The following is a 10,186-nucleotide window of genomic DNA, read 5'->3' as shown; positions in this document are numbered from 1 at the left end:
AGATTGTGTATAATTTATGTTTTTCTTGTGAATGCTGCTTATATGATGTTATATGCCTGTGATGCTGCTGCAAGTAAGTTTCTCATTGCACCTGTGCATACATGTACTAGTGCATGTGTCAATAAATTCGACTTTGACTTTGAACCAGTAATCTGTTCAACGTTCAGTTGTACGAAAATGTTGGAATCCATAATGAAGGATATAACACTGTTGATGACACATTCCATTACTGAACTGGATGATTTACGAGGATGATTCCCAGAATGAAAGGGCTTACGTATGATGAGCGTTTGTCGGCTCTTGGACTGTACTCACTGGAGTACAGAAGAATGAGAGGGGACCTCATAGAGACATTTAAAATGTTCAAAGGACTGGACAGAGTAGATGTGGTCAAGCTGTTTCCCTTGGTGGGTGAGTCCAGGACCAGAGGGCACAATCTTAGAATTAGAGGGCACAGGTTTAAAACAGAGATGAGGAGAAATTTCTTTAGCCAGAGGGTGGTGAATTTGTGGAATTCCTTGCCATGTACAGCAGTGGAGGCCAGATCATTGGAGGCGTTTAAGGAAGAGATAGATAGATATCCAAATAGTCGGGGTATCAAGGGATATGGGGATAAGGCCGGAAATTGGGGTTAGAATAGTGTGTTTCTTTTTGCCCCCCCCGCCCAATTTCTCATTTCTTTTTCTTTTTTCCCTTTTCTTTGGAGCAGACTCGATGGGCTGAATGGCCTACTTCTGCTCCCTTGTCTTGTGATCTTGTGACTAATTGGATGGTAATTGGTTCGATTGGATTTTGACCGGCTTTTTTTAAGAAGAACATACTCATGCAATTTCCTCACGTTGTCAGGTAGATGCCAGTGTTGTAACTGCACTGGATTAGTTTGGATGGAGCTGCACATAGTTCTGGAGTACAGGTATTCAGTACTACAATGAGATCTTGTCTGGTTCCATAGCTTTTGCTGAATCCAGTGCTTTCAACATTTTGTGAAATCAAGTAGATTGAAAGGCCTGTAAACTGGCCTCTGTGATGGTGGGGATCTCAGGATGGTGGGGAAAGCCAGGATGGATCATCTATTTGGCATTTCTGTCTGAACCTAGTTACAAATGCTTCAGCCTGAGGGGGTGGTGGAGGTAAGTACTCTCACAGCATTTAAGAAGCAACTGGATGAGCATTGAATTGCCACAGTCTAGTAGGCTTCATTTTGTGCTGGTAAATGGGATTAGTAGAGATAACTACTTGCTGATTGCATAGACATGGTGGACTGAAGGGCCTGTTTCTGTGCTGTATGACTCTGTCACTCTAAATTTCATCCTCTCCCTTAGATGTCTTACAGGAACTGTCATCAGCTTCTGCGACATTGTGAACTGGCCTTGTGCTGTCACTGTACTCTGCTTGCATCCAATTTTGCTCCCTGCGTACTGGGATGAAAAGTGATTCATATTTTTGCATTTGTGGCATATCTTCCCCTGTAGGCTCAGTATTTCTACCCTGCTATTGATGCTGTTTGATACAATATTTGCATACTTTAAACTGTTGCTCTTCTGTGCTGCTGTTTGACTGCATGGAAGGAATTGTGCTGTCTACTATCCAACTCTGCAGCCCTGCCCTTGGACAGCTCTAAGGCTTTGTAGGATTTGAATCAGGCAGGAGTCTTCCTTTCAACAGATGATCCCTTAATCAGGCATCTTATGGGGCCTGACAGGGTAATGCAGGGATAATGCTTCCATGGCTGTAATGCCTAGGACCAGAGGTCACAATTGCAATATAAAGGGGCTGGCCAATCAGGACTGAGATGAGAAGAAATTTCTTCACCCAGCAGACAGTGAACCTTTGGAATTCTCCAACCAAGAGGACCGTGGAGACTCAGTCAGGGCATGTATTCAAGATAGACACTGAAATGTTTTTGATTGTAAAAGGTATCAGGGAATATGGTGGTTACTACAGAACAGTGGCAACGAGGTAAAGGATCTTTCGAATAGCAAAACATGAGGGATTGATTGGCCTACTCCTGCTTCTATTTCTTACTTCTTATGTTACTCTTGAATTCTGCATACAACTCTGTCATGGATCAACAAATTGCTCAGATCTCTGAAGTTACAATTTACAGCTACCTACTTTAGTTCAGTGAGACTTGTCAGCTCCTGTGATATGTGAATCTGTTCACTATGTCATTATGCAGAGGGTTGCACTGTTTCTCAAAGGTTTTTTTTCCACTTCCTACCATTTCTTTGGTAGGCCTGATTGTTCAGTAGAGGTCTCTGCTTTGTGACCAACCAGACACAACAGCATCTTCACTTTCATTTAGATGAGAGGGCATAAGTGTAAAGTGAGAGGTAGGAGGTTTAGAGGGGATCTATGGGGTGGGGGGGGGAGTTTTTCACACAGGTGGAGTCTGGAACGTGCTGCCTGAAGAGATAGTGGAGGCAGATACGCTCATAACATTTAAAATGCATTGAACGAGGACCTGAATAACCAAGGCAAAGAAGGCGACAGACGTAATGCAGGTAAATGGGATTAGTTAGATGGGTACAATGGGTACCATGGACATGGCAGGCCGAAGGGCCTGTTTCGGTGCTGTACTCACTCCTTAGCTCTATGAGCTGCTGAGGTGGTTTTATCTGCTCCATTCTCCAACATGCAGGTCAATAGTGTACTAACTAATGGGAAAAAGTAGATCTGGTCACTTGGCTGTGCTACCCCAATGGGGTTATATATCTCTGTAGCCAGTCACAGATCTGTTGGTTCTGTGCTCCAGCAAATGAATCTAAAATCTGTCCCATACAAGCCTCACCGTGTATCTTTTCTCCAACAGTAATCTATCCAGCATTTGTCAACTGCAAGTCAATATTCCAAGCAAAATCATATTTCAGGCCAATGTTCAAACCACTTTCTGACAGTGTTAGTTATGTTATCTCCAGTAACTGTTCTTTACTTCTTTGGGTTCCAGGCACGTAAGATTACTTAAGAGCTATTCATGAGCTATTATTCTCCATCTTGGGAAACATCCAATGACCTGGAAATGTTTGGTACTTTGCATACAGTGATGCACTTGTGAAGTGTACACATTGTGGTAACGTAGGGAACCCAGCAGCTAGTTTGCATATAGCAAGCTATCCCAAATGCCAATGTGACAATCTCCAATTAATAAGTTCTTTTGGTAATGGTATTTGAGAGATAAATATTGGGCAGGATGCCAGAGATAGCCCCTTTGAATACAGCTCTTTGGGAAAACAGACAATGTTTGACATGGAGATACAAGAGACTGCAGATGGTGGAAATCTGAAGGGTCTCGACCTGAAACGTCGACTGTCCATTTCCCTCCATGGATGCTGCCTGACCCGTTGAGTTTCTCCTGCTCCTTTGTGTGTTGTGCCTTATTTGACATGTCACTTTAGATTTTTATGCTAAAGCCTGAAAGCATTTGGGGAATACCCTAGTCAGGGTGTACAAACAATCAAGTATAGCTATGCTTGCTGTCAGTTGAATAAACTGATGGTATCGCTGTCTGGTCTCACAGCCTATTTAACGAATGAATGATTTCCACATGACACAACACTTCATGACAAGGTGCATAATGAATGGCAAAGAACTGCTGCTACAAAGGTGAATAGGGGGGCTATTTTACACATAGTGAGATTCCATAAAGAGCAATGAGGTGAACAACCAGACAATTTGTCTTCATTGTTGGTTAAAGGAGGAATGTTTCCCCGGATACTGAGAGAACTTCCCGCATCTCTTAAAATAGCATTATGACATATGTAATGGTCACCTTCTACAGAATGCAATGCTTGCATTCCAGCACATTTCAACACCTTCAGGACAAGAGTAGGAACAAAAAGGGGTAAACTGTGAAGAAAACAAAATATGATTTTTATTCATAGTGATTCCATAATTACAAACTCCTCCAGGAATGATTTTGGGTGGGCTCCAAACATATATTCATGTTGCTATTATTAGATTACTTGAATATAAGCTGCTTTTACCAAGGAGCTCACAAGGAATAAAATAGATTCTGCTTCAAATGTTGGTGATGCTTTGATTTATACTCAAGCCATGTTCGTAAGGTTTGGGAATATGTTTTCTAGAATGCCTTTCTTCATAACCCTCTGCACCTTTTTTTAAAATAAAGAATGAAACAGTGGAAACAACACCTGGAAAACTACTTTGGAGTCACTGACTCCATTATGTATCCATGAGCATTTTTTTTACAAAAGGACCGTTTGAAAGGAAATGTAATGCATTTTAACTGTCAATGAATGCAGGCCACTTGACAGACTAGACTGCAAACATTACACAGTGAGAAAGAAATGGAGCTGTCAACATTTTGCAAATCCCAAGTATGAGGTTTTCACTGTGAGTGAGCTGTACTCAGATATATAAATATGGTTTGAAATAGTGTGCTGCAGCTGTTGCACGTTTTACAAGAGAAGGCGTGTCTAGGTTTTAATTGGAGGCTGCTGCCCTGTTACTACTGCTGGGGCTGCTGAGAACCATCGATTTTCTTCAATTATTATCAGAGCCCCAGAGTCTCATTTCCTGTATTGGGGCAAACAAAGGTGATTTTTATGTTTTGTGTCATGTAATCTTTGATGGGATAAATTTCTAAATAAATAACCTGAGCGACCTGCATCTCCCTGTTTGGTTTAAGTGGTTTTCGTATTGAGCTGATGCTTAAAGACAGCTAACAGCAACGTTTGCATTTCTAGGCAGAGCGAGCAGAAACTCAAGCACGTCTAGAGGTGGCCCAAAAATCATGCAGCATATGTGTCCTTGGTGGGTGATTCCTCCTGCTAGCAGTGGAATATAAAATTGGCTTCCTGTATTGTATTTCACTTCATATATTTTCCCATTTGTAAGTAAGTCCTCATTGGCCAAACAGTGTTATTTTTGAGCTTTTAGAAGAGAAATGGAAACATTGCATGCTGTCCCATATTATCTTAAGTGCACAATGAAGTTACTTTTACCTCTGTGGATTACCACATTCATTATATATACCATTGCTATAAGAGCAGGTTAGAGGATGGGTATCCTGAAGCGAGGGATTCACATTCTGACACCTAGCGTCTTCCCACCATCGACAAGGCACAAGTCAGGACTGTGATGGAGTACTCTCCACTTGCCTGGATGAATATTGTAACTGTACTGGATTAGCTTGGCTAGATCTGCAGCCAGTTCTGGAGTGCAGGTCTTCAGTGCTACAATGGGATGTTGTCTGGTCTCATAGACTTTTCTGTTTCCTGTGCTCTCAGTTGTTTCTTGAAAGTAAATAGAGAGAAACTTTCTGCTGATTAGGGAGTCCCAGAATGGGGCTATCATCTAAAAATTAGAACAGAGATTTTCATTAGCGGCTAGAAATTTGGGTATATGAAGATGGGTTACAAATCTGCCAGAGAGTAGTGGAATCATATAACACAGAAATAGGCCTTTGGACGACCAGTATGCCATCAAGCAATCATTTACAGTACACCTACGCTACTCAAATTTTATTCTCTCCACATCTCCTCAACTCCCCCCACATTCTACCACTTGTCTACACATTAGAGGCAATTTACAGTGGCCAACTAACTTACTGACCTGCATGTCATCAGAACTTGGAAGGAAGCCGGAACACCTGGAGAAAATCCATGTGGTCATGGGGAGGGTGTGGAAACTCCACACAGAGGATCAGAATTGAACCCAAGCCCTTCTAGCTGTGAGGTAGTAGCTATACTAGCTGTACCACTGTGCTGCTATAATCTCATGGAATGGCGGAATGGCTTACACCTTTCCTGTGTTCCTAAATCCCATTAACATATAAATCAATGTTCTGTACTGAAGAAAAGCTTCTTTTCTGTTATTCCAATAATGTCAATAGATTTTCAATTCATGTATTGGAGCAAGTTGAAAGTTAGAGTTAGTATTAAATGGTGTTATCTTCACTAACTCTACCAGTGAGAGATCCAGGAAACTGGTATTAATTTAAGCTAAAATGTATGTAAATAATTCCCAGTTTCCAACATTTCTCATAGGTGATAAGTTAGTAGTGAGATATTAAATGGAACATGTAACTTTCTATACCACTAAAGATGGAGATATCCTCTGTAAAGACTGGCGAATCTTAAATTAAAACAAGAATCAGTTCAAATAAATACGCAGTAATTTAATCAGTAAGTTAATATAGATTCCAGCATCTGCAGAATCTCTCGTGTCTCCAAATAAATATTGTGTCGTTTTCCTCGACTATATTTGGAGGTGTGGGGAGGGGTTGGTGTTCATTATTTGTAAAACCTTGCTTTGGGTAATTGATTGGATTGACTGAGCTTCTGGAAGTACTGGAAGGAAGCATAGACCGTGGAAAAAGTGGTTTTAATTGGCTGAAAGTTATCAAAAATTGGTTAGATGGTGGAGGAAGCTGGTTGTCTAGGAACTGGGGCACATGAGAACTCCCCATAAGTAGAAGGTATTCCACCTCCAAATGCAAACAATTTTCAGCCTCTCTTGTGTTACACAGCACATCTGGTCATGTACACTGACAGTCATCTCACAGTCCTTCTGCTGCCAGAAAACAACTTACTACTGTAAAAATGGAATCTGGCACCTCCTTTCTGTCTGGAGAAGCTGATGAAATCTGGCTCTAGCAAGGAACTTGAAATTTGATTAAATCTGAACATTTGGCTGGTGTGTTGGTACAAACCCAGAACTGGTTTTATGGTAGATAATAATTTAAAGTAGCAGGGAACTCAATTTAAAATAAATTTGACAGGAATGGGTTGATTTTTCTTTTTGAAAGAAATTTCATTTGGTGCACAATATTTTCTTTTTGCTTAATATGTTTCCTCAATACATGGGCTGAAAATCCATTGCTGACTGGAATGATAGAAAAAGACCTCTTCATATGCCATTGATTTAAATTTTAATGGGATTTAGGAGGATAGGAACAAGAGCATACTATTCAGCACCTCAAGGCTTTCTGCCATTCAATGAGATTGTGTCTGATTTGGGTTGAAAATGGTGCTTTGCAATTTATGTGACCATCATGTTAAATGCCATTTGGTTTTGGTTTACACTTCTTTGTTTACTTAAATCCTGCCTCCTTGCCTCCAAATGTCCTGTCCAAATTAAGGTGATGCTTTTATATATGAGGTATATTTGGCTTTGCATAGGAAAAATTTATCCTTACTTGGCTCCGTTAAATGTAATGGTAGCCAGTGAGCATTATATTTGGCTTCTGGAATTTGGATCAATTGGCTTCATAAGTGGAGTGCTCCTTACAGTTCCTACTATATTTTATGCTTACTGTCACTTACTGAAGATAAATTTCTGGGGGAAACATCAATACTCCTAAGCGTAGAAATTCAAAATTTGATTGTAGGTTAGTGAGAGGGGATCTAAGTTGGGGTGAGATCAGGGTTCTTTTAGTGGATCAAAATTTTGTGGTGGAGTCTGGTTAGACAAACTTCACACCTTTTAGGCCAAAATACTCGAGCCCACAAAGTTGCATGAGTATGAGCTGATATCGAAGTATCAAGGTTCTGGGAGGTTGGTGTCTAGGAATTGAGAAATAAATGGAGGACTGAGGAGGAAAGTGAATTCAGGTGGGTAAGTTCACTCTCGAACTGTGTACAGAAAGAGGAGTAAAGCTATGGAAAGAAAGACTGGAGTACAAACAAGAGAAAAAAAGATCAAAAGGCAAGTAAAAGTAGAAATATTTCAAAGTTTGACCTTCTTAAGTTGTTTACGATTCAATAGCCTTCAAATGCTCACCTTTAAAGCAAGGAGAGATTGATTGGCAGTCATTGATAATTATCATGACATTAAAACAGTTGTTAAGTTATTTATTAGAGTTATAGAGTTATAGAGATACAGAATGTGGACAGTTAACCCATTGAATTGATGCCAGAATTACTTCCCACATTAATGGACAAATAATATTCAAATATAGCAACCTAAATGATCATTTTTTTGTAAAACCAACATAGTTCATCCAAGAACTGGCAGCGTAATTTGCAATTCACCTGGCACCTTTTTCTCACCATAGGTTGCCAGTCAATTTGCACATCAATAATGCCATCTATCATTCAGCCAATCTTTTAGCTAATTTGTGCCTGATGCTGTTAAGCAGTGATTGACTTCATTGAACAAGGCAGGAATGGTAAGAAAAGGCTGCCCCTTCCCAGAAACCCAAATAGATCTTCACCAGAAGAATCTGTCTGCCTTAAACGGCCACTTCTTCTGCCCTAATGGGGATAATGTTGAGGTCGTGCCCTTCAAGGAGAGTTAGCCCATGCCTTCCTCCGAGTGGTAATGTGTCCCTCTGACTTCATTGGCCCCCCTGTGAAGCAGCCACTAGGATAGAACTACAAGCTACACAGATGGTTGTCCTTCATATCTGTTAACCCTTTTCTTGGGATTTGGATCAAAATCAGTTCAGCCATTCTGCCTGGTGCCTTTTCAACAATGCAGAAACTTCACAGTGAGAGATTAGATCTTCTAGTTTTCCATACATGACAAAATACACCCCTTACTTTTTATCATTTTGAAGATTTCTTTCCCAGAACTTTATGTTTCTTTATTGCTAGTGATTAGTTAATCAGCAACAAAAGGTAAAATGGAGACACAAGAAACTGCAGATGCTGAAGTCTGTGAACTTCAACAAAACATAAAATGTGGGAATGCTAATCTCAGAAAGAAATGGTACATAGACATGCATATAATTCTATATAATTCCGTGACTCAGTTTACCTATGTTAATAAATATGATTCAGTATCCATTAGCGTTAAAACAGAATAAAAAGAGGAGGGAGTAGGGACTGTTCTGTCCTTATGTCTAATGACAACATAATTGTATTCACAGAAAAAAACCTTCCTGATTTTGCTATACAGAGCCATTCTTTCCCCAAGGTGCTCAAGCCAAACTAATATTCAAAACATATTTTAGACCACAGGAATGTTGCACTTCACTGAAAGAATTTGGCAGAAGGGAATAGATTACAAAAACCCATTGAAGGCAAAATAGGTTCACAAATTAACCAAATTGAAAAACACAAGAGAAATGATGAGTATTGCAGAAAACATCTTAATGGAGCAAATAATATCTTAAGGGAATATGTGGGTGCCCAATATTAAAAGCCAATGATTCAGGAAGAAGCTGGAAATATTCCACTGCAAGTATTATTGACTTCAGCAGAAAGCGACGTGGCCTTATGTATTGTTTTCACTTTGGAAGCCGTCAGTTTTTAAATTCCATTGCCTTTTTTTAAAACAAAATCATTATTACAGAATATATTCTGTTTATAATGCATTCTATGTAAACCAAAAGCGAGGATGTAAAATGCATAAACACATCACTGCAATATTTAATATCATTTTTTAAAATTTGAGCACCATTAAATTTTGAATACAAAATTAACCTATTTTTTGGTGGAAGAGTCTCATAAAATACTACCTCAATCAATGCAGGATCAAATAGGAAATAACATTTGAAATCCCGGTTGACTCTTAACTTGTACAAGAAAGATAAAGTAGTGAGGGATGGAGACTGTGGTAGTGGAGTTGGCTGCTGCTGGTGGACAGTTGAAGTTTTTAGCTGCTGAAGTTGCAATGTGAATGTTTTATCATGAATGAGGCTCTTTTCCAAATCTTTCAATGTTCATCGAAGATGGAATCCAAACTCTGCATTGTTGTTAAAAGGATAGTTTGTGGGGGGATGAAGAATAATCTCTTAACATATGAGGCAGGAGCCACCACGGGGGATACCCACCACATTCCTCTGTCAAGAGTACAACAATAAGATAATTCCGTCAGAAGAAAGAACATACATTTACACAACATGTTTCATGTCTACAGGACATTTTGAGATGCTGAACAGCCATGGACTTGCTTTCCATTTAAGGCTTTGTCTTTTCAAGTTCATAGGTAGAATGTGGGCATGACCAGCAAGGCAATTATTAAAGGCCTTTGCTAATTGCTCTTCAGAAAATGGTGGCAATTTACACTGATAAGATTGTTCAAACAGCAATGAAGTGAATGACCAGATGACCTAATTTGGTGATTTTGATTCAGAGCTGTTGGTAAACAGTCAATGCTTTGGGTCAAGACCCTTCATCAGGACTCAACCTACAAGGCATAAGTCAGGAGGATGGAATACTCTTCACTTGCCTGCATAGCTACAAATCCAGCAACTCTTAACAAGCTCCACACCGTCAAG

This window comes from Pristis pectinata, chromosome 5 (genome assembly GCF_009764475.1).
Source record: "Pristis pectinata isolate sPriPec2 chromosome 5, sPriPec2.1.pri, whole genome shotgun sequence".
NCBI classification, from domain to species: Eukaryota; Metazoa; Chordata; class Chondrichthyes; order Rhinopristiformes; family Pristidae; genus Pristis; species Pristis pectinata.
The sequence above is the reverse complement of the archived record's forward strand: the minus strand, read 5'-3'. Positions refer to the sequence as shown.